This window comes from Nicotiana tabacum, chromosome 8 (genome assembly GCF_000715075.1).
Source record: "Nicotiana tabacum cultivar K326 chromosome 8, ASM71507v2, whole genome shotgun sequence".
In the NCBI taxonomy this organism is placed as follows: Eukaryota; Viridiplantae; Streptophyta; class Magnoliopsida; order Solanales; family Solanaceae; genus Nicotiana; species Nicotiana tabacum.
In genome coordinates, this window is record NC_134087.1 from 38,629,068 (window position 1) to 38,655,562 (window position 26,495).

The following is a 26,495-nucleotide window of genomic DNA, read 5'->3' on the forward strand; positions in this document are numbered from 1 at the left end:
ATGGCAGAGGAAATATCCTAGCCCAGATAGGAAATCGGCAGCTAATAGCTGCTAATATTGCAGGAACATCTGGTTCTAAAACAGACAATCCGATGTATAAGGAATTTTTGGATTTTATGAAATTAAAACAAAATAGGGATAATAACCCACCACCATACTCTTTAGCTTTGGCAGATGATTGCCACGATAACCTTGAGGTTTATAACTAGAAGGAAACAAGGGAATTACTAATCCTCTTAGAATAATTCGGCCTAAAGTTAAAGGATAATCCCTAGCAAATCATAACCAGGTATTTTGATACAACATCATATGTGTAAAGCCCCGGAAAATTTTGCCAAGTAATTTAAGATTTCGTGGTGCCAAGGTAGGCTAATTATTTTATTTTGTGTGCAAATGAGGATTCATGATATAATGGATATCAATTGGATATGTTAATAAGCGTAGAAGTCATATTATAAGTGAATTGGGGTCTAAGGAGAGGCCTAAGTCTAAGCCAAGTTGGAAAATTTCATAATAAACTAAAGTTGTAAATGAGTACGCACAATACCTCACTTTGGACAATCATATATTCAGTTATATAAGGAGTTGTGTGATGCACAACCTATCAAATTAAAGTCCTTTGAGTCTAGTTTCCAACGCATCAAACCGTTCATCATTTGAGGTGTATACAGAAAGTTACGACCATTTTACTGGGTATGTGTCATTAGCGCGGCCTTAGCGCGGCCGCGCATATTGCGAAGTATTCTGCCTCGTTCGCGCGGCCTTAGCGCGGGAGCGCTAGTGGCATACCTCTAAATACACCTAAGGACAGGAAATTAGAGGATTTAAGTCATTTTTCAAGACTAGGGCATCCTCTCCATCCCCAATCCGACCAAGAGATCTAATTGCACACCTAAGGTGAGTTTTTAAGTGTGTTTTCATGGTGATTTCACTTCTCAATCACTAGTTACAACATGATTTTGATTGGATTTCATAGGATTTCTTCAAAATCTCAAGAACACCCCAAAGTTGTCTTTCAAGATTGGTCTACAAGAGGTAAACTTTTACCCTTAGAATTACATATATGGAGTTATTATGGAATTATGAGTATGAATCAAGTATTACAACTTATGGTATGGTGATTGGAAGCCATAAATTCCCAATTTAAATACATGACCATGGTAGGGATTTAAAGGTGATTACTTGATGGAATTTTGTTGGTTGGGTGTGAATGGTTGATCACACATGTGGTGTTAGGAGTATAAATTGTTAAAGAATAATGGTGGGATGAATTGTTGGTTAATGGTGATAGTTGGATGAACAAATACTATAGTTATGAGGTGTAAATATCTATACCTACAAGGTGTTTGATAATATGCCTAAATGGCTTAAGTTATGGAATTTATTACTAATATTGGCCCTATTGAATGTTGTATTGTAGATTGAAGTTACTTAAGTGTATTGGATCATTGTAGTATCATTAAGGGGCAAATTTCAGGTATGTATGACTAAAACTCCCTTTTATTAGAAATTGAGCTCCGTTGGCGTTTACGAAAGTATGGTAAGATTTGAATGGTTAATGTATTGATTGTTATTGCACATTAATAGATTTGCAATTAACTACACATATACATGAAGGATGTGTCTCAATGTGAGTAACGTACCATTCTTGATAATTAGAGAAGTATGAAGAATACAATTATGTGTTGAAATGCTTAGGCTATAAGCCAAGATAGAAACTGAGAATTATTCATGCTAACTATGTGCCCACTTACCTAAATTGCAACTTGAATTACTTTTGTATATGCTTATTATCACAACCTGCAAGATGAATACTGAAAATGGAAAACGATGTAATAATGGTGGCCCTGAGTACCAAGGAATTGATATGATATATATGAAATAAAGATTCAGATGTGATGACTAATGAGAAAGGAACAACGCCTAGATAAGGCGGCATAGCCGATCGGGTTGTGATCGGACATCATGCCGCACACATGGTGGTAATGTGCTGATATTGAATTCTAGATAAGGGAAATGAAATGGTGATTGAGATATGTGCCTCCAATGAGGCAACCTAGCCGGTCGGGTCGTGATCGGACTCCGCTCAAGATAGCGGTGGTATTGACAACAATGATGAAGATATGAAAGGAATGCCCCAAACTAAGTTTTGGAAATTATATGAAGGATTGAATGAATTGCATATTTGATTTACTCATGTGATTTACTTGTACTTGCTTGATAGTTCTTTCTAGTAAAATGGTGTTTAGTTATACATATTAGTGCTATTCGATGGCACTAACGTCCCTTTTGCCGGGGGCGCTACATTTTTTTTTATGATGTAGGTGGCTCCATTGCAGATAGTGCCGATCGCGCATAGCGGAGTACCTTCTTCTCAAAGTCTTGGTGAGCCCCTTTCTCCTTCAAGGAGTTATATTGTACATCTTCTTATTTTGGACTTTCACTTTTGAGGTATAGCCGGGGCCTTGTTACCGGCATTGTTATCACGTCTTTTGTATCCTTAGAAGCTCCGTAGACGTTTGTGTGGGTTATGTATGAGTATTGGATAGGTCAATGGACCATGTTGTAACCTTGTACAATTGCTTTCTTCTACACTATAACTTGTATGGAACCTTGGAAGTTTAACCACGTTTTAAATGTTGTGATATAAAATGAACTAAGATGTTGAATGTACTATCTTTCCTAGTTTAAATAAAGGTAAGCATGGCTTTCTTATTCCTATCGAGTTGGGTAGATAGCGGTTGATAAGGCTTGCTCAGTTGGGTTCACTCGATTGAGCGCCGATCGTGCCTCCCAAAGTTGGGGCGTGACAAACTTGGTATCAGAGCCTAAGGTTTTAAAGTGTCCTAGGATGTCTCAGAGCCGTGTCTAGTAGATTCCTTCTTATCGGTGTGTTGTCGACCACATCTATAAGTTGGAGGCTACTTGGGCATTTAGGAATAACACCCTTCTTTAATATTCTTGATCATACGGTGAAACTGTTTTCTTCCTAATCAGTGCGTTGTTCTACCTTTCAGTAAATGGCACCTAAGAAGAAAGCGAGAATTAGTCAAGAAGCCAATGTCACCCTAGGAGTGGTTGATGATTCACTGCTTGATATTGCGGGTGAGGGTAGTCGCCCTGCTATTACTCTGTCGGATCCTTCTATTCCAGAGCAGACTATCCCAGTTCCTACACCTACGGAGGGTACCACTATCCCTCCCGTTGATACTTATGTCCCACCTCCAGCCCCAACCTCAGGTTATGGTATTTTTGATGGGGATCTTAGGGGAGCTATTTAGATGCTGACCCAATTAGTGGCCTCTCAAGCCCAAAGATCAAATGTTGCGCCCAGTTCATCCAGCCAGCAAGGGGATTCTACTAGTTCCAGGGTAAACAGATTCCTTCAGTTAGACCCTCCGGTATTTACGGGTGCCAATCCAGAAAAAGACCCCCAAGATTTTATTGATGAGATGCACAAGACCCTCAGGGTGATGCGTGCAACTGAGATAGAGGGGGTGGAGTTGGCTACCTACCGCCTGAAAGGGGCGGCCTATTCGTGGTTTGAGTTATGGGAGGATTCCCGTGAGGAAGGGCATCCTCCGGCGAGATGGAGTGAGTTTGCAGACGCCTTTATAGATCATTTCCTGCCCACCGAGACAAGGGTAACCCGGGTAGCGGAGTTTGAAAACTTGAGGCAAGGTAATAGGAGTGTGTGGGAGTACCACATGGAGTTTGCTCGCTTGTCAAAATATGCCATTCATATGTTGCCCACAATGGAGGCCAAGGTGCGCCGGTTTGTCCAGGGGCTTAATTATTTGACCATTAATGAGGCTTCTATGGCTGCATTGAATTTGGATATGAATTATGGGAAGATGGTAGCTTTTGCTCAGGCTACAGAGAACCGCAAGTTGAAGAACAAAATAGAGAGAGAGGGAAACAGCAAGGCCAGGTCCACGGGCAATATAGGAGAGTCACTAGGTGGGGGAAGATTAGCTTTCAAGGGAGGATCATCATGGCCTTCCCAGTCTGTTGCACAGTCTTCAGCTAGTGCACCGCCATGAGGGCCCAGCCAGTAGTAGTGGAGTCATTTCAGGCCCGGTCAGGGCAACAAAGGATCCCATCAGTGGGGTCGGTCAGGAGAGAGGTTCCAGCAGTAGTAGAGGTCCCCGTGCCCCAGGTTCGGGAAGATGCACTTGGGAAATTGCTATATGGAGTTACATATATGTTATGGATGTGGGATGAGGGGTCATATTTAGAGACATTGTCGTGTGTCTCGCCAGGGAGCAGGTAGGGGCGCAGCTCAGCCCACCAGTCCAGCAACTGCTACATCTTCAGCCCCCTCTCCAGCTCGAGGTACCCCAGCACCCGCAGGGCGTGGTGTAGCTAGGGGTGGTGCGCAGAGTTCAGAAGGACCCTGCCGATTCTATGCTATGAGTGGTCGCCAGACTGCAAAGGCTTCTCCAGATGTTGTTACAGGCATTTTAACTGTCCAATCTCATGATGTGTATGCACTTATTGACCCCGGTTCCACCTTATCCTATGTTACCCATTTTGTTGCTATGGAATTCGGGATAGAACCAGAACAACTTCATGAACCATTCTTAGTATCTACCCCGGTTGGAGAGTCAATTTTGGCTGCTCGAGTCTATAGAGGGTGTATTGTCACGGTGCGGGGTAGGGATACCCGGCCGATCTTGTTGAGTTAGGGATGGTCGACTTTGATGTAATAATGGGGATGGATTAGCTTTATTCATGCTTTGCTAAACTTGACTGTCAAACTAGAACTATTAGGCTTGAATTCCCTGATGAGCCCGTTATTGAATGGAAGGGTGATAATGTAGTGTCTAGAGGTCGGTTTATTTCCTACATTAAGGCCGCGAAGATGATCAAGAAAGGGTGTATCTATCATCTAGTTCGGGTTACAGATGTCGATGCCGAGGCGCTTAGCCTTGAGTCTGTACCGGTTGTGAAAGAATTCCTGGACGTCTTTCCAGATGAGCTCCCTGGGATTCCCCCAGATAGGGAGATTGACTTTGGTATCGATGTGATGCTTGACACACAACCTATATCAATTCCACCTTATAGAATGTCACCGACAGAATTGAAAGAGCTAAAGAAGCAATTGAAGGATTTATTAGAGAAAGGTTTCATCCGGCCAAGTGTGTGCCATGGGGCGCACCAGTCTTGTTTGTGAGAAAGAAAGACGGATCGCTGCGGATGTGTATTGACTATCGGCAACTCAACAAAATCACAATCAAAAACAAATATCCTCTGCCAAGAATTGATGACTTTTTTTATCAATTGCAGGATGCTACGTGTTTCTCAAAGATTGACTTGCAGTCCGGGTATCACCAATTGAAGATAAGGGAGTAGGATATTCCAAAAACAACCTTCAGAACTCGGTATGGGCACTTCGAATTTATGGTGATGTCTTTTGGGCTAACAAATGCCCCCGCAATTTTCATGGACCTTATGAATCGAGTCTTCAAGCCCTTTCTAGACTCCTTTGTGATAGTGTTCATTGATGACATTCTGGTATATTCCCAAAGTCGGGAGGACCATGTTGACCATCTCAGGGCAGTTTTGCAGACTCTTCAGCAACATCAACTGTATGCAAAATTTTCAAAATGTGAATTTTGGCTTGAATCTGTCGCGTTCTTGGGTCATGTCGTTTCCAGGGAAGGAATTATGGTTGATCCTCAGAAGGTTGCAGCATTAAAGAATTGGCCTAGACCTACCACTCCAACCGAGATCCGCAGTTTCTTGGGTTTAACTAGATACTACAGGAGGTTTGTGGAGGGGTTTTCTACTCTTGCCTCTCCATTGACTAAATTGACGCAGAAAGCAGTTAAATTCCAATGGTCCGATGCTTGTGAAAAGAGTTTCCAAGAATGAAATCAAGGTTGACAACAACACCGGTATTAGCTCTGCCAGAGGGTACAGAGGGATTTGTGGTGTATTGCGATGCTTCAAGGATCGGGCTCGGGTTTGTGTTGATGCAACACGGCAAGGTTATAGCCTACGCTTCTAGGAAACTCAAGAATCATGAGAAGAACTATCCAACCTATGACCTAGAGCTGGCAGCTGTGGTGTTTGCGCTGAAGATTTGGCGACATTATTTGTATGGGGTCCATGTGGATGTATTTACGGATCATAAGAGCCTTCAATATATTTTCAAGCAGAAAGAGTTGAATCTGAGGCAAAGAAGATGGCTAGAGTTACTCAAGGACTATGACATCGACATTCTCTATCACCCGGGAAAGGCTAATGTCGTGGCAGATGCACTTAGTCGAAAATCTATGGGGAGTTTGGCTCATTTGGGGGAATATCAGAGGCCGTTAGCCATGGAGGTTTACCAGTTGGCCAGTTTGGGAGTTCGCCTTGCGGACTCTAGTGAAGGAGGGGTAATTATACAGAATAGGGCCGAATCATTGCTTGTAGCAGAGGTGAAGGAAAAGCAATTCAGCGATCCATTGTTAGCATAATTGAAAGAGAGGATTCACAAACACAATACCACAACTTTTTTCCTTTGGTATGAATGATGGTACTCTATGGTACCAAGACCGCCTATGTTTTCCTGATATCGACGGTCTTCGGGAATGGATCATGGCAGAAGCTCACACATCCAGGTATTCCGTGCACCTCGGTTATACAAAAATGTATCATGATCTCAAGGAAATTTATTGGTGGAACAACATAAAGAGGGATGTGGCAGATTTTGTAGCAAAATGTCCAAATTGTCAACAAGTGAAGGTCGAACATCAAAGGCCCGGTGGATTGACTCAAAGCATAGAAATTCCAATGTGGAAATGGGAGATGATCAATATGGATTTTGTAGTAGGTCTTCCGCGCACTCTGCGCAGGTTTGACTCAATTTGGGTGATTGTTGACCGACTCACAAAATCAGCGCACTTCTTGCTAGTTAAATCTACTGACACAGCGGAACAGTATGCTTAGTTGTATATCAAAGAAATAGTCAGGTTGCATGGCACTCCAGTCTCAATCATTTCAAATCGAGGGGCTCAGTTCACGGCCAACTTTTGGAAGAAATTTCAGCAAGGTTTGGGTATACGGGTAAACCTTAGCACAACTTTTCATCCATAAACCGATGGGCAAGCAGAGCGGACTATTCAGACACTTGAAGACATGTTGCGTGCTTGTACTATTGATTTCAAGGGTAGTTGGGATGACCATTTGTCACTCATAGAATTTGCTTACAACAACAGCTTCCATGCTAATATCCAGATGACATCATTCTAGGCATTGTATGGTAGGAGATGCAGGTCTCCCATTGGGTGGTTTGGGGTTGGAGAAGCAGAATTGATAGGACCGGACCTCGTGTATTAGGCCATAGAGAAAATCAAGATTATTAAGGAGAGATTGAAAACTGCTCAGAGTCGCCAAAAGTCTTATTCGGACATTCGTCGTAGAGATTTGGAGTTCAAAGAAGAAGATTGGGTATTTTTGAAGGTTTCCCCCATGAATGGCATCATGCAATTCGGGAAGAAAGGAAAATTAAGTCCGAGGTATGTGGGACCGTACAGAATCATTCAGAGGATCGGTCAGGTGGCATATAAGCTCGAGTTGCCACCCGAGATGTCGTTGGTACATCCAGTTTTCCATGTGTCTATGTTGAAGAGGGTAGTGGGAGATTCGTCCGTTATTATGTCAATTGAAGCTATTGAGGTTAATGAAGAACTATCTTATGAAGAAATTCCAGTTGCCATTCTTGATAGGCAAGTCCGAAAATTGAGAAATAAGGAAATTGCCTCTGTAAAAGTGTTATGGCGGAACCAGCAGGTTGAGGAAGCCACTTGGGAAGCTGAGAAAGAAGTACCCAAATTTGTTTGAATAGTTATGTAATAGCTTTTATGCATTTGGTTCCTATGAACTCTTATCTTTTGATTTGATCTATGCTAAACTAATTCATTTTGGTAATATATGTTGCCTATGCAACCATGGTTGGTGTTGTATAAGTTATGTTATGCCTATGGACATGTATATGTTGTTAGGATATGTATCTGGGGCCTTCTAACAAGTGAATAGTCCTAGTTACAAGGGAAACTCTACCGAAATTTTTGAAAAATTTGGGAGTTAAAGATGTGTGAGAAAGGAGATAAGTTATACTAATTATTTGCGGATTTACTCCAATTATCATTCGAGGACGAATGATCCTAAGCGGGGGAGAATGTAAAGCCCCGAAAAATTTTGCCAAGTAATTTAAGATTTCATTAAGCCAAGGTATGCTAATTATTTTATTTTGTGTGCAAATGAGGATTCATGATATAATGGATATCAATTGGATATGTTAATAAGCGTATAAGTCATATTATAAGTGAATTGGGGTCTAAGGAGAGGCCTAAGTCTAAGCCAAGTTGGAAAATTTCATAATAGACTAAAGTTGTAAATGAGTGCGCACAAGACCTCACTTTGAACAATCATATATCCAGTTATATAAGAAGTTGTGTTATGCACAACCTATTAAATTAAAGACCTTTGAGTCTAGTTTCCAAGTCATCAAACCGTTCATCATTTGGAGGTGTATACAGAAAGTTATATTTTACTAGGCATGTGTCATTAGCGCGGCCGCGCATATTGCGAAGTATTCAGCCTCGTTAGCGCGGCCTTAGCACGGGCGCGCTAGTGGCAGACCTCTAAATATCCCTAAGGACAGGAAATTAGAGGATTTAAGTCATTTTTCAAGACTAGGGCATCCTCTCCATCCCCAATCCGACCAAGGCATCCAATTGCACACCTAAGGTGAGTTTTTAAGTGTGTTTTCATGGTGATTTCACTTCTCAATCACTAGTTACAACATGATTTTGATTGGATTTCATAGGATTTCTTCAAAATCTCAAGAACACCCCAAAGTTGTCTTTCAAGATTTGGTCTACAAGAGATAAACTTTTACCCTTAGACTTACATATATGGAGTTATTATGAAATTATGAGTATGAATCAAGTATTACAACTTATGGTATGGTGATTGGAAGCCATAAATTCCCAATTTAAATACATGACCATGGTAGGGTTTTAAAGATGATTACTTGATGGAATTTTGTTGGTTGGGTGTGAATGGTTGATCAGACATATGATGTTAGGAGTATAAATTGTTAAAGAATAATGGAGGGGTGAATTGTTGGTTAATGGTGATAGTTGGATGAACCAATACTATAGTTATGAGGTGTAAATATCTATACCTACAAGGTGTTTGATATTATGCCTAAATGGCTTAAGTTATGGAATTTATTACTAATATTGGCCATATTGAATGTTGTATTGTAGATTGAAGTTACTTAAGTGTATTGGATCATTGTAGTATCATTATGGGGCAAATTTCAGGTATGTGTGATCACGTGATTTTTGCCTCACACGAATTACTCCAAAAGAATTCCTAAAATTAGGTCTTTTCTTTAATTGTCGCTATTTGGAGGTTCTTTGATCGCTGACGAGGTTCCGCTGCGTTCTCTGCTCAAGCTTACATTACCGGCCAAATTTCTGTTTTTTTGCGAGAGTTACGGGTTGAATTTTAATGAAAACGATGTCACATTAACCACGTTACAGGTGAGAATTTTATCTTTCGAATTTGATGCCTTTTGTTGCGTTAATTGGTGATTTTCTGCATGCCTGTGTATATCTTAGTTTCTTGGTTGACTTTGAAACTTGGAATTCCAATTTGATCACTTTTATGATAATTAATGGTAACAGTAATGCATTCGGGTCTTAAAGACTTGGTATTGTAAAATTTGTTTCCTTTATCAATATAATCTGAGCAAATTCAGTTAGTTCCCATTGCGCTAGTATACTCTAGGCGCGTATTAACCAATCAACCATCGTGATTGTGTACACGTTTGCGTGACATATCGCGCAACTTAGGCTAAATTTTTCTTAATAATAATAAAGCATTATTAATTGTGGACACGTTCGCGTGACATGATTTTTCACGCGCCAACAAACGGGTACACGTACGCGTGACTCGTTTCAAGATAATATTCTTAATTTAAAGCGGTTAATAGATAAAAGCACATAGGATCGAAAGTCAGTAATTAAACAATTGTGATAGGCCAAGTATGATCAAAGCGACCGTGCTAGAACCACGGAACTCGGGAATGCCTAACACCTTCTCCCGGGTTAACAGAATTCCTTACTCGGATTTCTGATTCGCGGACTATAATACAGAGTTAAGTTTCCTCGATTCGGGATTCAATCGGTGACTTGGGACACCATAAATCTCCCAAGTGGCGACTCTAAATCTTTATAATAAATCACATTTCGATTGTCCTTTAATTGGAAAAACTCATTTATACACCCTTTACGGGGGTATAGGAAAAAGGAGGTGTGACATCTTTGCGACTCTGCTGGGGATCGAACCCAGAATCTCTGGTTCAGGGTTCAAGAATTTGAGCTTAGAATAATTGTTATATTTGGCTTTATTTTTATCTAGTTTTATTCACATGTTTGTGCTTAATATGCGAAATTTTACTTTTTACCGCTTTGATATTATCTGAACTGTATATATAAACTGTTACGAAACCCTTATTTTTTCTGAGTCTTCTGAATTTATGGTGCACACGTGTGCGTGGCCCACCTTTCTATTAGAAGTCATACCAAATAGAGCGAAGTTGGGTCAAGTAACTAGGCCGGATAGACTTTCGTGCTCCCGGTACGTTGCCCCCACTTCGGCTCAAGCTGTCTGCTTGGGTAAGCCAGGTCTAAAACAGTATACCCCAGGTTTTACACTTAGAATAACTCAGCTTCATGCCGGATCCCTAGTAGGAACGTTTGTTTGCATCATGTGCATTTGACTTCGGAGACTCAACACAGGGGTTGGGTCTGTCTAGGACAGATGTACCCGAAATGAAAAGACCATCCTGATGCATCTTACTTGCTACTTGTGCATTCATTTGTTTCGGATTTGCATGTTGACCAACTTATAGGAAAAAGTTAGAAAAGGAAAATCAATGTGAGAACCGAGAAAGAAAATTGGTTGTTTTCGAAAAAAAAAAAACAATTTCCAAAATATTTTGAAATTCTGTCGAAATTTTGAAAAGAAAAGGAAATGTTGTGTTTCTTTTAAAAATAGTTTTATTATTACGAACTACGTAAGTTTGATTCTCGCTGGATGTGAGATAAGTAGGCAACCCACATCGGGCCCAACTATTTTAAAAAAAAATATAAAAAAAATAAATAGATAATAAATAAATAATAAAATATGGGTACATAAATGTCATTGTGTTAAGTAAGGTGATGTAATTCTTGTCCAAAATATGCCGAGTGTCCCCAAAAGGGCGCCGGAAGGCTATCTTTTGCAAGAACAGCCGCTTTTGGTCGTTCTTTTTTTCTTTCAAATTTTTTTTTTGCCTGCTAGTAAACACGGCCTTTAAATCTTCTTCATCGAAGTGTTTTTTTATACGAATATTTTTTAATAGTAATGATTTTTTTCAAAATGAGTCTTGATTTTGTTTTTTTTTAAAATTAAAATCACTCACAGGTACAAAATGAGCACCATCCAAAACCCACCATTCACAGATGTAGATGAGTTTCTATTTCGGCTTCAAATGTGGTGGCATGAGTTAGGAGGAGATGGTCAGAAATGGGTCATTAAGTATTTGGGAGCTCTCACAGATATTATGAAAGTTAAACCACGCGATGATTTGATTACAGCGCTAGTGACTTTTTGGGACCCTGTTTACAATGTCTTTCACTTCTCTGATTTCGAGCTTACTCCCACATTAGAAGAAATAGCTGGATATTCCGGTTTTGACGGAGATTTGAGAAACCAGAATCTTATATTCCCAAAGGCTCCCTCAGTACACCGATTCTTTGGTCTTCTAAATATCAGTAATCAAATCAGAAAAAGCAATGTTGTCAAAGGGTGTTGCTCCTTCAACTTCCTATATTCAAGGTTCGGAAGGCCAGATGGATTTGAAATTCATTAAAAGGGCCTCACTAACAAACAAAACAAGGACACCTGGCAGATTCACCGTCGCTTCGCTTTCATGGTGGCTTTTCTGGGAATCATGGTCTTCCCAAGCAAAGAGCGAACGATTGATATTCGCATAGCCAGAGTCGTACAAGTCATCACTACCAAAGAACATCACACTCTTGCCCCGATCATTCTCTCAGACATTTATCGGGCGTTGACTTTGTGTAAATCTGGGGAATAATTCTTCGAAGGTTGCAGTATTTTGTTGCAAATGTGGTTGACTGAACATCTCCGACATCACCCCAAGTTCATGCAGTATGGTCCAAGCAAGGACAATTTCATCGAGAGTTATGAAGAAAGAATAAAAGATTATAAATCTCCAGAAGGGGTGGAAGCCTGGATATCCCACTTAAGATCTTTAATGGCTGTGAGCACGTGATTTTTGTTTTGCGCGACAGTCGCTCCAAAAGAATAAAATTGGTCATGTTGTACAATTTTTGGATTTCTGTGCGGCACCTTGTTGATTTATTTGTGACTTCGGCCCATTTTTATTTATTTACTTTATTAAAACAAAATTCAAAAAAAATGTGTGACGTGTCATGCATAATCTGAACCGTAACATGGTTTAAATAGAAAAGCATAAAACAGGCACCTTTGTCCGTGATTTTGTTTTGTTTAATTTTACTTGTTTTGAAATATTTTAGTGCGTGTGCAAATAATTGTATTGAGTGTGTATTTAATTTTAATTTGATTTTTTTTAGTTTTGTTTTAAAATAAATAAGAAAAAGGAAATAAATAAAAAGAAATAATAATAAAAAAATAATATAAGGATCCCTTCCGGACTTGGGCCAATTTTAACAAAATTGGCCCAAACAAACAGCCCAAAACCCAGGCCTGCCCGGTCCAACACCACCTGATACCCAGGACATCCAAACGACGACGTTTTAGCCCAGTATGATCTGGGCCGTTGATCTCAGATTGATCAACGGCCAAGATCAATCCCCCGTAACCCACCAACAAACCCGACCCGTCTCACCCGGACCGACCCCAAACCTTTATCCTTGAAACGACGTCGTCCCTATTTAGCCAAAGGATCCTGGCCCTTCATCTCATCTCATCCAACGGCCAGGATCCATTTGCTCACTAACTATATAAACTCCTAACACTACCCTGCCCCCCTATCCAAACCCCAGCCTTCATCGTCTTCACCATAATCCCCAAACCCTAGAGCCGCCCCTGCACTCTTCACCATGAAAACCGGCGGCATGAACGCCGGTGACCTCGCCATGAACACCATAGAACCCCCTCACCACCCTGAACATAGACCTGTTAACCGTTTGGTTCGAATCACCCCCCAGGTCCTCGAATCTTCATTTGAAGATTCGAGTCAAAACTCGATCTACACCAACCAACCCCAGCTTCATACCAGACACTCCCCGGACCCTCCTCGTGACCAAACCATACTTGGTTTGGTCCGAATCTAACCAGGGAAGCACGAATATTAGATCTGAGTTTTGAAACCACAAGGTCCCTCGTCACTGGTTCAAACCGGTTCAAACCAAAGAGGTTAAGGTCTGATGGACTTTAATCAAAGTGTTTCTCATTTGAGAAACACTTCGATTAAAGTCCGTTCAGCCTTAAGAAAGTTTGTCCGAGTCCGAGTTTGAGGTTTTGATTTTTCAAGATTTAAGGTGAGTTTCTTTCTCTTCTTTATTTGTTTTGGCCCATTTGATTGTGTTAAAGTCTGTTCATGCTTTGATTTTGTGTCTTTGAATTTTGTCAACTGTGTCCCGTCCATTTGCCTGAACTTCTGTTTGTTTGAATGAGTCTTTCCATTTGCTCTGATAATGTGTATATAAATGTTGTGCAAGTAGCTGATTTTCAAGTTTGGACTGATTAGTTGACTCCTCGAGTGTATTTCTGCTTAGTCAGTATAATTCGAACCATGTATCGACACTGTTTAAATGTCTGATTTTTGGCTACGATTGTGTATGTTAATGCTAATATAGTCGAGTCGACATGTGTCGTCAATTAGTTTCAACTGTCTGAACAAAGTAAATCGATTTGCTTCTGATGAACATTTGCCCTGAGCCAATTAAGAACCAGTTTTGCTTACTTATAGATTGTTTGAATTGATCAGTTAATGTAAAAAGGATTGTTTATGTTTAAATTCTGAATTGGAAGGCATGTGCACTCGTGCACAGCATGTGCATTGGTGCACCTCATGTGCCTTGTGCATCGCCTGTTTTTCTGCATTAAGAAGGCTTTTAAGTTTTGAACAATTTGACAGCATATGCTGTCAGATACATCCTATGTCCATACTTTGCTTTAGTTTAAAGAAGTATTTAAACCTTGTAAAAGTTAAATCTGTCAGGGAATGTTGATGGGGTTTTTATACCTAATTAACTAAAGTGGAACTGAAAAAGGTTAAAGGCACATGGGAGGGTACTGGGACACTCTAAAAACAGGCTGTTAAAAGGGTTAAGGAAGGCATATAAAAAGGAGGAGGAGATCTGATTAAAAGGAGGGGAGGGAAAGATTGGAAAAAGGGGACTGAACCTTGAGGGCTGTAAAAGAAAATATACACACACAGTGAAGAGTTTTGAAAGAGAGAACTGGAAAGACATACAAAGAGATACTAAGAGGGAACACCTGAGAGTTCAATTTTTTGAAAACAGAAAACTAGAAAAGAATTTTTGTCTGATAACTCAGACAAAACAAAACCAGAAGTTGCTTCCTTCCCTTTTGTTCCTGACTTCACTAAATCTGGACCTGTTCTGTGCAACATTGCTTTCTCACAACTGAGTCTGCTTTGTTTGTTGTTTGTTCTACTCGAAAGTTTGGTTTAGTTGGGGTTGATCTCACTCCAATTGTTTTGTGAGTTGTGGTTGCTACTCTACTGTTTCTTGTTGCTGTTGCTATTCTGCTCACTATTGTTGCTGCCCTGTCCTGCTGCTATTACTAGTCCTGTTTCTTTCTGCTGCTGATTTCCACATCTTCTTCTTCTTCTCCTTTGCATTTTCAGCATTTCCAGGTACACATTTCAAGTCCCATATTGATGTAATTAAAACAGTTGGAAAGCATGAAATGAAAAAAAAAAGGTTGAAGAAGTTCAAGTATTTGTTGTAATATTCATAGTACATTAACAGGCCTGTGAAAATTGATTTAGTTTATGATTCAACAGTTCGAGAGTATGTGTTGATATTTGACTGAGTTTACCCTGTTGTATTTTAACTCTGTAGTTGTTTGTCAGTAGGAGCATGTATATTTCGACCTTATACAATACTGTTCTTGCTTCATTTAGTTTTTGTTTAGTTAAGACTAGTCCACATAAGTTTAGTTAAGTTCAACTCGAGAAGTGTTCGGATTAAGTGTTGTATTTCGTTTAGCTCGTACATGATTCCTTGCCAAACTAAAGTATTTTACTTTGCCAATTATCCTTTAATCTAGTCCAAATAAGTTCAGTTAAGTTTAACTCAAGAAATGTTCGGATTAGGTATTGCATTTTATTCAATCTCATATGTAGTCTTTTTGTTCGACTGAAACATCCTCGCAAGGCATGACGTTTTTACTTTATAAGTAGTTAATCAGAAACTGACAAAAATCCGGATTAGGCAAAAGCCTATAATTGAATTAGCATGTACCTTTTCTTCTAGTTTTAGAGACAAATGCATTAGAAATGTAGCCATTTTAGGATATCCTTTTCTAAAATAGAGATGAGCCTCGCCAAATAAAGATGCAGAATTGCGGGGCCCTCAATAAATAACCATGATAATTATTTAGAATTCAAGATAGGCCATTTAATAAATTTCATGGCCTTCTACAAAGATAATAACGCGTTAGACTCTGTAGGCGCGACTTAATTAAATCACATTCTTAAATTCGGGTGCACATTGATGTGACCCAAATCCGAATCTCAACGAAGTCCAAATGTGTCGACGATCACGGGTGCATTGATTGTGACGTGGTTCGAGATGCATTTTCACGACGTTGCAATTCTATAAAAAATAAGTGATAATAATAAAAGCGGTTTAAACTTAATAAAAGCACATAAGTCACAACATGTATTTAAATCAGATATTTAGCCATTATAACAATTTAAGCGACCGTGCTAGAACCACGGGATTCGAGGGTGCCTAAAACCTTCCCTCGGGTTAACAGAATTCCTTACTTAGAATTTCTGGTTCGCAGACTTCATTTGGAAAAGTCGAAAATTTCCTCGATTTGGGATTCAAGATAAACCGGTGACTTGGGACACCAAAAGCCAAACCTTTCCCAAGTGGCGACTCTGAATTAAATAAATAATCTCATTTCGAATATTGTCACTTAAATTGGAAAAACTCCACCCGCGCATCTTTACCCTTCGGGGCTGGGCGCGCAAAAAGGAAGTGTGACAGCTCTGGCAACTCTGCTGGGGAGTATGACCCAGAACCACTGGTTCAGGGTCCAAGAATTCGAGCTTAGAATAATTGTTATATTTTGGCTTTATTATCTGATCTTTATTACATGTTTTGCATAAAAGTGTTAAATATTGTCTTTTACCGCTTTTGATATTATCTGAACTGTATATAAACTGTGTCGAAACCCTTCTTTTCTTACCTCCGGGGAGAAGCTCGCTGGTCGAGACTCCCTATTCTGTTAGTGTCAATACCTGAAATAAGAAAGAGGTCGGACAAGTTACAAAGCCGGACGATCTCGCGGGTCCCTGGTACGTAGCCCCCTCCTCGACTCGAGTTGTCCGCTCGGGTACACAGTCTAGAACAAATACCAAGGTTTAAACCTAGTATAGCGAAACTTCATGCCGGATCCCAAGTAGGAACGCTTATTTGCATCATATTGCATTTGACTTAGGGGACTCAACACAGGGGTTGGGTCCGTCTAGGACAGGCAACCTGAAATGGAAAAGACCATCATGCTGCATTCCTATCTGTGTTGTGCATTTATTTGCTTCGGTTCCGCATGTCGACCGGTTCCTAAAAAAAGGGGAAAATAGCAGCGTAGGGGAGATAATTACTTATTTTTGGAAAATAAAACCAATGTCCAAGTAGTGTCAAAACCTCGCCGGAATTTTTCTAAAAAAAAAAAAACTGTCTTGTTTATTGAGAGTTATTAAAAAAATATAAAAATTTTCTTTTATCACTTTCAAAATCAAAAAAAAAAAGAAAAGGTATTTATTTTAAAAGTAAAAAAAAAAATCGAAAATTCATAATTCAAAAAATGTGTTGTTTCTTTCGTAGTACCCCTTTTATGAATTCCAGACTAATAGTCCAAATTTTTCCTAAAAAAAAATATAATAATATAAAAAAAAAATAGTTTTTTTAATCTTTATCTCTTTTCAAAAAAAAATGTAAAAAAATAAAAATAAAAATAAAATACGCATTCCTGATTTCTAGGTTTATTCGATTTTTCCTATTTTACGATATCCCGAACTACGCCGGTTTGATTCTCACCGGATGTGAGATACGTAGGCAACCCTCGTCGGGTTCAACCCCATTTTTCTAAATAGCCAAAAGTCAGTAAATAAATAAATAAAAGATGTGTCAAATTTTTAAAGGAGTCGTAAATAAGTCAGGTGACGTTGTTTTATCATAAATAGCCGAATGTTCCCGAAAGGGACGCCGGAAGGCTGACTTTGCATAAACAGCCACCTTTGGGTCTTGTTTAGCATTTTTGTCTAGTTGACCCGCACAACCATAAACTCTTCACCCCCGAAGTGTTTAAAGGCCGTGTTCAAAACTTGATCCCCTCCGTTTAAAATATTTTGAGTCAAGTCGTTTTGTTAAAATCACCTTAATAAATGTGCAGGATGAGCACGATGCAAAATGAACATTTTTCAATAATGACCAAAATCCCTGTCAAGTTACGGCTATGGTGGAATGATCTAGGTGTTGAAGGACAAAATGAGGTTAAGAAATATCTGAAAGGTCTTGTGGGCCTATTGGAAATCCAGCCTCGGGGAGATATCATAAGAGCTTTGGTTACCTATTGGGACCCGGCGCACAATGTTTTCCATTTCTCTGATTGTGAGCTCACCCCAACTTTGGAAGAAATGGCCGGATACATCGGGAATACTGAACTTCCGTTGAGGGAAAAATACTTGGTCGCCCCAAGAGTCGTCACGGTACATCGATTCCTAGATTCATTGAAGATACCTAGAACAGTCCACAACCCGGATCTGGCAGCTGGATTTTGTACTCCATGCTTCATATATGATAGATACGGTCACAAGGGGGGATTCAATAATCCAATCAACAAACTGTGCAGCAAAGGAGTTCGTCAGAAGTGGGACGAGCACAGACGGGTAGCGTTCATGATAATGTTCCTGGGTCTTCTGGTATTTCCGAGGAAAGATGGAAACATCGATTTGAAGATATCTGGGGTCGTCAGCACTTTACTCACGCAAAGTGACAGTACTCTCGCGCCAATGGTGGTATCTGACATCTTTCGAGCTCTCACAGCTTGTAAAGCTGGGGGAAATTTCTTCGAAGGTTGTAATTTGCTCCTACAGATATGGATGACCGAGCACCTCTGCCATCATTCCGAGATTTTGAGCCATGGTTCCCCGGAAAAGACCCGCATAGAAGAATCTTACACGAGAACCAAAGAGATCATTTGGCCCAAAGGAGTCCTGGCATGGACCTCGTTCTTGCAAGCTCTTACTGCCAGCCAAATACAATGGACGTTGGGATGGTTGCCTGTTGATGAGATCTTATATATGTCGGCGGCTAAAACTCATTTCTTGCTGATGGGGCTTAAGAGCATTCAACCTTACGCACCCGGCCGAGTTTTAAGACAATTTGGAAGATGCCAGACAGTACCTCATGAGGAAGATCTTAGCGCTCAAACAGTTGAGATAAGTCCTAACGGACAGTTCCCAGAAGCAAAGATTCGCCAAATCTGGAATGAGGGTCAACTTTTGAAATCAGATACTTGCGTGCGGGATCGAGCCAAAGGAGAAACGGCGCCAGGTTACCTTGCATGGTATAGAAGGGAACTCGAGCATGAAAGGCCAGCTAAGAGACCCCACATCCGGGATTTCACCGAGTCATCGCAAAGGCATTGGGATTGGTTAGCAAAGGAAAGAGGCTATTGCGCCGAAATCAGCAGGCTAAAGCAACAAGTGGAAAACTTGAAATATGAACACAACGTACAAGTTGCTACCGATCTGGGAGAGCGGAACAGGTTGATTCAAGAAAATGAAAAGCTCAGAGCCCAGATCAAACAGATAAGGTTGGATGCAGATAAACAGCCAAGGCGTCGATCAGACGAGCACCTGATAAAAAGGCTAAAAAGCGAGATCAGAGAGTGGCGAGATGGTTTGGAGAAATCTGAAAACGTCATAGCGGAGCTCAAAGCACAGTGGGATACAAGAACAGATAAGCATCGCAGATACCTGAATCAATTGGAAGGCGACCACGAGAAGACTGTTGCTAAGATAAAGAGAGAGATGGCAGCACTTGAGATCAAAGCAGCTAGTCAGGCCAAGGATTTCCAAATTGAGAGCAGATACTGGTATGACTCAATAGCCCAGATGAAGTTGGAAGTACGGCGATTGGAGCATCAGCATATACAGGATATTCAAGTACTCGAGATATGCAGCGATCAGATAAAACGCCTACTCATAGAAAAGAAGCAAACCAGAGATAGAATCAAAGCCATTGCCCATGCCATCACCAGACGATGTCTGCGATGTGAGAACATGTCCAGTGTTACCTTCCCCTCGGCAGTAATGGTTTATGTCAAGCAGACTATGCACGAGCTGGAGCAACTTGAGAGGGATCTCACGCCTAGGACCGCGGCGAGGCCGAACGATGCCCCGCGGAAACCAATTTTTAAAACCATAATGCATTCATAGGTCAAATCTGTATTTTAGCATTTTCTGCCTGTTTCTTCATCAAGGTGATTTTCAGTCCATTTTGAGTCTAGGTTTTTTTTTTCAAAGTTTGCTCTTTCTTTTGCAAAATGTAGCTTGTAATAGAACGTTTCAACAATAAAGAGGTTGTTTCTTTTACGCTCATTTGTGTTTTTCGAACTACGTAATGATCTGATTCACATAGGCATCGTGATACATAGGCAATCCTCATCGGATCCGGTCGCATTTCTTTTACTACGAAAATAAAAAAAATAAAAAAATAAAAGGAAAACAAAAGAGAAAAAGAAAAGAAAAGAAAAAAAAGGGAAAAACTAATAAGAGGAAAAATGCCGGAATGACGCATGCTCTCGTAGCAAACATATAGTGATCCACTTAACTGTATAGGTGCATCATGCCCAACGTGAGATTAACTATCTGTTATTTGCTGCAAATTAACCGTGCATTTGTCATTGAGCATTTCCAGGGTTTTTGGAAAGACGGTTGGTTTGGTGAAAGTATGGCCTCGCACTCATACTTCACGAGGTCAAGGAGAGGTGTTCGACTACCCGTTGTTAGGATGAGAAGCAGTACTCACACTTACTTCACCAGGTCAAAAGGAAGTGTGGAAATGTCTTCAGAAATTCCATTGCAAACAATCCCTGTTTCTGAGGAAAGCTCGATCTCAGCCGTCCTCACACCTGAATCCGCGACTGCGGAAGAAAATAGAATCCTACGGCTCCGCATGTTGGAAATGCTGGACGACTGGAATAATGGGAAAGAGCCGCCAAGTGTCGTCCCCGGATTCCCTGAATTATTCTCCAGGTCAAGTGGAACGTCTAATGTCCCCATAAACTATCCTGCTGCCCCATTCGGGTACCCAGCCACCTCAACCTTCTCTGCTGGATTGCCCTCTGAGCCTCATCCCCGAATGTCATCCACTGATGCAAGCTTGAACATCTTTACTGCATCGCCTTGCCCGGTTACGGCACAGCCCACCACGTACAAGCCAAACTTTGACTCTCATCCTCTTTTACATTCCAAGCACCATCGTTCTCAATGGAACCAACTAGGTTCGCTACCAGTACTAATCATCTACCGCCTCAGTGCGAGCTTGCACCGGGACAGGATCAGAACCCCAGAATTGCAGAGCAAAATGAGATTGCCAAGAGAATGAGAAGCCTTGAACAAAGTTTGAAGAATATGCAAGGATTGAGCGGACAAAAGAGCGTCTCTTACGCCGACCTGTGCATGTTCCCTCACGTGCACCTGCCAACGGGTTTCAAGACCCCCAAGTTCGAGAAATACGATGGGCACGGTGACCCCATCGCACATCTTAAGAAATACTGCAACCAATTACGGGGAGCCGGCGGAAAAGAAGAACTGCTGATGGCGTATTTTGGGGAAAGTCTAGTAGGGATAGCTTCGGAATGGTATATGGATCAGGAAATGTCCCGATGGCATATATGGGATGGTCTCGCCAGAGATTTCGTAAAACAATTCCAGTATAACATCGACATTGCGCCAGACCGAAACTCTCTGTCGAATTTATAGAAGAAACCTTCGGAAAGCTTCAGAGAATATGCTATCAAGTGGCTTGAACAGGCGTCGAGAGTGAAGCCTCCCATGGATGAAGTGGAAATGGTCACTACTTTTCTCCAGGCTCAAGAGTCTGACTATTTCCAAAACATGATGTCGGCCATGGGTAAGCCATTCGCGGAAGCGATCAAGATTGGAGAGATGGTGGAAAATGGGTTGAAAACGGGAAGGATTTTGAGTCAAGCAGCCATAAGGGCAACCTCTCAGGCCGTCCAAAGCGGGTCTGGAGGAACGACAAGGGGGAAGAAGAAGGAAGAAACGGCTATGGCAGCCTCTGAAGCAAGGGAGTATCGTCATCCCAGGCCCCATTTTCCGGAAAGGGCCCCACAACACTACTACCCCCACTCAAATGTGGCATATGCTCATCAACCTTATATGGTCATGAATGCCCAACCTTATAACCATCCACCACAACAAGCCAACCGAGGCCCAGCTCCACCTCCCAGAAATCAGCCTTCTTACCGCAACCACTATAACCCACAACCCCCGCAGAATAACTACCGCCCCCAGGAGCCACCTCAACGGCGGACTTTCACGCCCATAGGTGAACAATACTCTACTTTGTTCCCTAAGCTAGTCCAGTTGGGTTTCTTGCAACCAATCCCTCAAACAAGGCAAAACCCGACATCTCCTTCTTACAAAGCCGGAGTCAGATGCGCCTATCATTCAGGGGCCGAGGGACATGATACAAACGACTGCTGGTCATTGAAAAGAGTGGTCGAAAATTTGATAGAGTAGGGGAAAATAGTGCTAAGGGACGAAGAGATCCCAAATGTGACTAACAATCCATTGCCCGCTCACAATAATGGGCCGCTGATCGGCATGATTTGTGAAGACAAAGAGTTCGACCCTGCGTTGAAAGCCATAATTTCCATTGTCGACACAGGGAAGAGGCCTGAAATAGACCAGAAATCAGAAAAGGGGGAGGAGGCCAAGGCTGTAAAGAGCAAGCCTGAAAAGAAGGTGGAGAAGAAAGTGGTACCAGCAAAAGGTGGAGTTCTTTACATACCGCGAGGTCAAGCCAAGAAGACGCAGAACTTCGGGATCAAAAAGATAAAGCCTATGTACGTGCCGAAAGGGGCCTATGTGGTCCGGGGGACGATTCAACCACCTCGGCTGAATGAGCCAGTGGTTATCGGACGCGTGCCACAAAAGCCAATGACCAACCCGTCCACAGTGCCGTGGAATTATCAAAAGACTTTGGTGATGTACAAAGGTAAAGAGGTCATGGGAGAACTTCCAGAAAATACTTTCATTGGAGGGTACTCAGATACCCAAGAACTGAACAACGCCACACAAAGGCGCTTCCCTCCAAAGAAGCCCGTGAGTGTTGAAGAAGCGGAAATGTTCTTCCAACAAATGAAGATGCCGGATTACGAAATGATAGATCAGCTGCGCAAGCACCCTGAGCAAGTATCCATGCTGTCATTATTAATGAGGTCAACCGAGCATCAAAAGATCCTGCTGAAAACCATGAATGAAGCATATGTACCAGTCGAAACCTCGTTGGAGCAACTAGAGCGGATGACAGAGAGATTCTTCGCCGTCAACCAAATCTCTTTCAGCAAGAATGATTTACCCCCAGAAGGAGCGGCACACAACAAGGCTTTGCATCTAACAGTTAAATGCGAAGACTATTATGTCAAGAGGGTAATGTTGGATGGAGGCTCAGGCGTTGACATTTGCCCACTCTCCACGCTGCAAAGAATGGAAATTGGGGCCGAAAGAATCCGACCTAACAATGTCTGCGTAAGAGCTTTCGACGGCATCAAGAGAGACACCATGGGAGAAATAGACCTGTTGTTGGTCATAGGACCAGTCGAATTTCGAGTAACCTTCCAGGTGATCGACATGGACACATCCTACAATTTTCTCCTTGGCAGACCTTGGATCCATGCAGCAGGAGCCGTGCCTTCCACTCTTCACCAGATGGTAAAATTCGAGTATGAAGACCGAGAGATCGTGGTCCACGGGGAAGATGAGCATGCCATTTATCGGGACCCATCCATCCCGTATCTTGAACCAAGAGAAGGGAGCGAACATACGGTCTATCAAGCTTTCGAGGTGGTACTGGCAGAGCAGCACGAAGAGGGAGTACCTTGCCCCCAGCCTTTCTTGTCTAACGCTTCGGTCATGGTGGCCAAAGAGATGATCCGACACGGATTTAGGCCAGGGAAGGGACTTGGACGAACCCTTCAGGGAATAACAGAACCTATTACTTTACCAGTCATCAAGAAACCTTTTGGACTAGGTTTCAAACCTACTCCAGCAGACAAAAAATGGGCAAAGAAAAGGAGAAATGAGGGCTGGAAGTTGCCTCAACCACTGCCGGATTTATATGCGACTTTCGTCAGGCCAAGGTACGCTGAAGAAGAAGATGATGAGGTCTTCACAGCTGAGGAAATCGAGGAAATATGTGGGGCGATGAGAGAAATGCTCTACGAGGTCCACATGGTTCAACCAGGTGAAGGCACAAGCACTGCTGAGATGCTGTACATGGGACCGAACGCCCAACTTCAAAACTGGGAGGCCACGCCATTCCCGACTAGACGGAAGTCCGGGTAGACCTGCCCTGCCACCTTTCCTGTATCACAAGTTATCTCCGGGACATAACTTGAACGTTTTCTTCTTTTCAATTGTTGTTTTGAATTTCCTAGTTGTAAACATTGTTGTCTTCCAACTTTCCAAAGAAAATATACAAAATACAAAAAAAAATCATCATTGCTTTCCTATTCTTTCTTTTGTTCTGATTTTTATTACTTTTCCTCTTATCTTCCTTTTCAGTCCTAATAATGCGGCTTTAAATATGACATGCTTGCGGACTTCACGCCCAGATCACAATGAGTTATTTAACTACGAATTAATGAACCCAGAACCAGAATATGATGCGGAAGAGGCTTTTAGGGAGATAAACCGAGAGTTGGAATATTTCGAGAATAAACCTAAGCCAAATCTGAATGACACTGAACCGGTAAATTTAGGAACCCCGGAAGAAATCCGGGAGACCAAGATAAGCATTCACACGGACAAGAAAACACGAGAGGCGATAATTCAACTTCTTTTTGAATTCAAAGATGTGTTTGCTTGGTCATATGATGACATGCCGGGACTAGGTGTTGATCTGGTGGTTCATAAATTGCCGATTCATCCTGACTGTCCTCCAGTCCAACAAAAGCAACGAAAGTTCAAAACTGAGGTCAGTGACAAGATTAAAGAGGAGATCACCAAACAACTGAAAACGGGAGTGATTCGGGTAGTCCAATATACAACATGGTTGGCGAATGTGGTTCCAGTACCGAAAAAGGACGGGAAAACTCTGGTATGTGTAGATTACCGAGATCTGAACAGAGCAAGTCCTAAAGATAATTTCCCGCTGCCTAACATCCACATCCTCGTTGATAATTGCGCCAAACACGAGATACAGTCTTTCGTAGATTGTTATGCTGGATATCATCAGGTGCTGATGGATGAAGAGGATGCCGAGAAAACTGTTTTCACCACGCCTTGGGGCACCTACTGTTACCGGGTCATGCCATTTGGTCTAAAGAATGCTGGGGCTACTTACATGAGGGCCATGACCGCCATTTTCCATGACATGATGCATCAGGAAATAGAGGTGTACGTGGACGATGTGATAGTCAAGTCCAGGACGCAGGATAACCACATCCAAGACTTGAGGAAATTCTTCGAGAGGCTAAGGAAGTATGACTTGAAGCTAAATCCAGCCAAATGCGCTTTCGGAGTTCCGTCGGGCAAACTTTTGGGTTTCATCGTAAGCAGGAGAGGTATCGAGCTAGATCCAACTAAGATAAAATCCATCAGAGATTTGCCTCCTCCAAGAACAAAGAAAGACGTGATGAGTCTTTTGGGCAGGTTGAACTACATCAGTCGGTTTATTGCCCAGCTGACGAGCACGTGTGAGCCCATATTCAAGCTGTTAAGGAAAGATGCGGCGATTAAGTGGACAACTGAGTGTCAAGAAGCCTTTGATAAAGTCAAAGAATACCTTTCGAATCCCCCGGTCTTGGTCCCTCCAGAACCGGGAAGGCCACTTTTCTTGTATCTAACAGTCTTGGAGAACTCTTTCGGCTGCGTCCTTGGGCAACACGATGTAACCGGAAAGAAGGAGCAAGCAATCTACTACTTGAGCAAGAAATTCACCGGCTACGAGGCCAAATACACTCTGCCGGAAATGACATGCTGCGCTCTCACATGGGTTGCTCAAAAGCTGAGACATTATCTCCAAGCCCACACTACATTCCTCATAAGCAGGTTGGATCCTTTGAAGTATATATTTCAGAAACCAATGCCCACTGGGAGACTGGCTAAATGGCAAATCTTGCTTACGGAATTCGACATAGTTTATGTCACCCGCACGGCGATGAAAGCCCAGGCGTTAGCAGATCATTTGGCCGAAAATCCGGTTGATGAGGAATACTAGCCATTGGATACCTACTTCCCAGATGAAGAGGTAAACAACGTAGAAGCGATCTCGGAAGAAGCACATGTTTGGAAGATGTTCTTTGATGGAGCCGTGAACGCCAAGGGCGTAGGGATTGGGGCAATTTTGATCTCGCCTTCTGGTCAGCATTATCCCGCCACAGCTAGACTTCGTTTCTTTTGCACAAATAATACAGCTGAGTATGAAGCTTGCATCATGGGCATGCATATGGCAATCGATCAGGATGTCGAAGACTTACTGATTATGGGAGATTCTGACCTGATCATCCGACAAGTTCAAGGCGAGTGGGAAACTCGGGATGTCAAACTTATCCCATACCGACAACATGTGGAGGACCTCAGCAAGCGCTTTACCTCAATAGAGTTCAGGTACATTCCGAGGTGTCACAATGAACTGGCAGATGCACTTGCTACTCTGGCTTCTATGCTACCCTACCCGGGCAACGCCCACGTCGATCCTTTGGAAGTCCAAATCAAGGAAATACACGGTTACTGCAGTGTAATCGAGGCGGGATCAAATACGTAGCCTTGGTACCATGACATCAAGAGGTTCTTGAAAACGCAAGAATACCCCGAGCACGCTACTGGAGATCAAAAGAGGACCATTAGGCGACATGGAAGTGGTTTCTTTTTGAGCGGTGAATTGTTATATAAGAGGACTCCGGACCTCAATCTCCTA